This window comes from Electrophorus electricus, unplaced genomic scaffold (genome assembly GCF_041902795.1).
Source record: "Electrophorus electricus isolate QZ-2024a unplaced genomic scaffold, ASM4190279v1 Scaffold208, whole genome shotgun sequence".
Lineage (NCBI taxonomy): Eukaryota > Metazoa > Chordata > Actinopteri > Gymnotiformes > Gymnotidae > Electrophorus > Electrophorus electricus.
In genome coordinates this window covers 40,748-45,180 of record NW_027658488.1, presented here as the reverse complement: position 1 = coordinate 45,180, position 4,433 = coordinate 40,748, and the positions used below count along the sequence as shown (strand labels likewise).

At 38.7% G+C, this 4,433-nt stretch overlaps 1 long non-coding RNA gene across 1 annotated transcript; it reads right to left on the bottom strand.

Moving 5' to 3' along the window:
* Positions 1-268: 268 nt before the first annotated feature.
* On the bottom strand, positions 269-4,143 carry LOC145655304 (uncharacterized). The gene is made up of 3 exons (XR_014121456.1): positions 4,110-4,143; positions 3,726-3,793; positions 269-1,093 (listed from the first exon to the last, which is right to left on the bottom strand). It is a non-coding gene; the product is annotated as an uncharacterized LOC145655304 (long non-coding RNA).
* Between the last annotated feature and the right edge of the window lie 290 nt (positions 4,144-4,433).

Genomic DNA, 4,433 nt, shown 5'->3' with positions numbered 1-4,433 from the left:
GGACCAGAGTCACCTGTTTGGGATAAAAGGTGATTTTCACATTTGGTGTTTTTGCTCGAGTCTGAGTGAGACTGTTTCCATGTCACTGATCTGGTTTCACACTGTGTACAATTCTGCAGAACCATCTGCTCTACTTTGGAGTTCAACCCCGGTCCTAAAGAGAAAGTAACAGACAGTGACATCCAACTGCTGTCAGTGAACTGCACCACACACACCTTCATGATGTATGTGGTCATCAGTGGGTATAAACAGAAACCACAACTCTCTGTCCTGCTTTGGCTCTTTATTTATGAAACAGCAATAGACTCTCACAGTGGAAGTGATGCGTACAGACAAGGGACGGCATTTGACTATAAAATGACCTGCTTAACATAAAAATGTGCTACAATTTAAAGATTAAATATCCAAAAATGCTTCAACAGAGATACACAAATAAAATGAAGAAAAAACATTCTGCTGAAAAAATCCATAATATAATAAAACATAATAAATTGTTTTTATTATTGTACAGACATATGATACTTGTAGGAAATGATACTTGTAGGAGTCACAATTATAGTTGCAGACTGAGAAAATTTTAATTGACGTTTACAGCGTTTAACATTTAGATTTAGCAGTTAGCCTCCTTTCCCAAGTAGAAGATGAAATCAAGAGGAATAAAACCCGAGTACTCTGGTTCTTGGAGTGGCTACACTGTAATGTTATCAGTCTTAGTCCTGCCCCTGTCACTGTTAGTCCTCCCCCTACAATTCCTAACTTATGCCAGTCTGAAACCACACCTGAAATAACTAATTAGCAGTTAATTAGCAATTACCAATAGATACAGCAAATTATACAAAGACAGCACTGAAACCAAGACAGAAGAACATAACAGTTCATTGGCTCCCATACAATAAAAGAGTGTGTGTGTGTGTGTGTGTGTGTGTGTGTGTGTGTGTGTGTGCGTGTGTGTGTGTGTGTGTGTGTGTGTGTGTGTTCAGGTTTGTTAATTTAGTTTGATATTGACATATTCTGTATTATCTCCATTATCCATTGCTCTGGGTGCTGGTCTGGTGGTGTTTATATGGGCTACAGTAGAATATATCACATCATCCTGCAGAAAATATCACAATTACAAAATATTAGCACACATACATATAGAATAATGCACACACTGTTGAGTGGATTAATACAAGTGTTAATACAATAAATGTATTGTATTGCAGAGGTGTTAATTGTAATATACATTTAATCCATAAATGCACATGTAAATATAATTTATGCAAGCGTGTGTGTAATCTGTTTTATACATTCACAAACATTTAAACACTCACCAGCCACTTTAATAAAGACCTGCAGTCTGTAATTTAATATGTGCACATGTCTTACAGGTGTGCACCACTGTTTAGTGTGTGACCACAGGAGCACTGCTGAATGGATCCTACCTGGATGGTAGAACACTCTCAACAAACAAGTGTCTCTGCAGTGGTAGTGTCTTTAGGGCATGGATGAGTGTGTAACAAGAAAAGCAGTGTGTCTGAAGTTTATACACAAGCCTGAGGAACTGCACACAGGTATATAATGCAGCTAGCAGATAACGATGTAGTGTAAAGGTGATCCTAATAAAGTGGCTGAGGAGAGTAACCACATACATACATCACCTGCCCTTTTTAATACAAATGATAAATGTGTGTTGATCAATTTTTCTTTAGTTAATGAGTGCTTACTGAAAAGATCTTGAAAACTAGTCAGACCAAAATGAATTTTTCCAGTACGCAAAATATACCCAGATGACGTACTGCTATGGCTAAATAATCCAGTACGTGACCAGGCCTGTCTCCGTGGTGTACTGCATCTCATCATGCAACGGTGGTGGTAAATCACAAGTGGGTAGAACTTCATACGTTCGCGTGACCTCTTAGTATGGTTTGTGTTTTTTTACACACTGGATATTATGCATTATACTACTACAGGGAACAGTAAACAGTATACCGTATATAATGAGTCCAGTATGCAGCATACAGTATGTAGTAAGCTATTTTGTATATAGCCCAAAGGTTTCTTGCCTCATGTCGGTGTTACATGAAGGGATTGGCCAGCAATTACATTATTTTCCTTTTCCCCGGATGGCCAAGACATGTTTTGCTCCTTTAGTTTAAAACAAAAGCTGCTAATGTTACTAACAAACTCTGGAAGCCAACAGCAACAGCAGGTAACAGTCGTTGTAATTAAGTTGGACACTGGAGGTCAACAGCAACCCAAGTATAACCTTAGTACATAATGGTCTTCATACATAAGTTAGATCACTACATGTCCACAAAGCTTTCTTAACCTGCTCAAACCTCATCCCGATTGTAGTGACGAGTTTATTCACTTTTCTAGTTCACAGTGAGTCATACTGCACATTGACTAGTCTGTGAGACCTTTATTAAGATCTGGATGCAGTTTGAGCTGGTTGAGAGTCATCTGTGGGCATGTATTTATGAAGGTTAGATTTGGGTTGCTGATGACCTCCAATGTTTGTTAGCAAACTTAAACAGAATTGCACTCAAAATAATTTTGTCTAAGGGGAAAAATAATGTAAATTAGACTTTTCACCTAAATACTCCTTTAAATGCCTGAGCTGTCTATTAAAATATTTCCCCTCTGGTGCTCTGAAACAGACACTACAGGTAACAAAAGCGTTACTGCATGTCACGTGGTCATCACTAGTTAAAGGCCAGCAGACAACTACTGTTAGCTAGTAGGTAGTGAATAGTCAAATAAAAAAGAAATACAATTAAAAAACTTTAGTCGACTTTAGTTTTTTAGCACTGATTCAGGCACAATTTAGGTACTTGCTCAATTTTAAAAGTATTGTTTTAGCAATGACATCAGAAAAAAATCCAAATGATACACAAGCAGATTCATTTTCCAGACTGTTTGTTCACACCTTTTTATATGGTATGTCACAGAGACGTGTATCTACATGGCTGTTTCTTCTGTGCATGTTGTTCATGGATTCTAATAAAATGACACCTTTTTGATAAACCATTTTGCATGACGCTGATATGACCTGTTAGGATGTTTATCTCCTGTCCCTCTCATCCCTCTAACCTTTCTGGCACTTTTCTACTACTTTGGTTGATTCAGAAGTTACTTCTGAGTGCAGTGAGGTGTCTAAAAAGGCCCAGTAGCATAAAGGTACTGCTATAGAGCAGGTGATCATAATAAAGTCATCATCAAGCATATAGCGTACACACACACACACACACACACACACACACACACACACACACACACACACACACACACACACACACACACACACACACACACATGCAATGCTTAATATCTCTAGCTGCAACAGTCATAAGTGAATGACTGCTGAAAAGCCACTGGTAAACTACAGCACATTAGGCAAATAAAACTACTCTGTGAAACTACAGAATATTAAACAATTAACTGCTCTGCTAAACTACAGCATATTAGATGATGTCATACTGTCTGTCATAATTTAGCAATCAGAATCGACTGTGTGCACTGCAGTAAAGACTGTAGTGAAGTTCTCTGTGCACACAAGAATAAGGCCCTTAAAGTTTTTCCATACTTTCAGAAACACATGACCTCTCACCAGTACCTGCATAACTTTCACTGGGTCTTAACGTGCAGAAACTAATCACTAATCCAAGCTCTGACACTGTAGAACAGATCTGTGCACTGAATCAGAGTTCACTGATATTATAACATGGATGTGTGACACCCACCTGTGTCTGCTGATCTCTCCTCTGTCCTGTTTGTCCCTCTCTGTTCACTGTCTGTTCACGTCTCTGAACTACAAAATTAACTCAGTGTGAGATGGACAGATATGTATGTATTTATTTATATATAGGTTTTATCATCAAGAGCATCTCACATGTTTATCAGTATGTGTGCTCTCTGGGAAGCAAACCCATGACGGTGTGTTATCAGCACTGTGCACTACCTGTCTACCAGGTGAGCAGAGGTCTCTATTACTGGATAATATTGTGCAGAGAACTTCACACTGAGACCTGTTATAATTGTCTGTGAACTTGAATAGGAGTGTGTTTGTGTGTGTGTGTGTGTGTGTGTGTGTGTGTGTGTGTGTGTGTGTGTGTGTGTGTGTGTACCTCTGTATCTCCAGCAGATGACTCCTCCTAATCCTAATCTCAATGTCAGACCTAGCTACCATACATCGTACATTCTTTAAATTGAGAACAGCATTTTGAAGTCTGATTTCTGACTCAGTTACTGCTCAAATGGTCAAACCAGAACTGTATACATATTTTTACAATTATGGCCCCTCCACTTACTGGCTTAGAAGCAGTGTTACTGTGATTCTTATTACTTTATCTGACACCAAACCAGAGGTGATAAATCTGATTTTGAATGCTGACAGACTCAGAAGGGCCTGGATGTTGCACCAACTGCTGTGATCAGATCATCATGGTGAA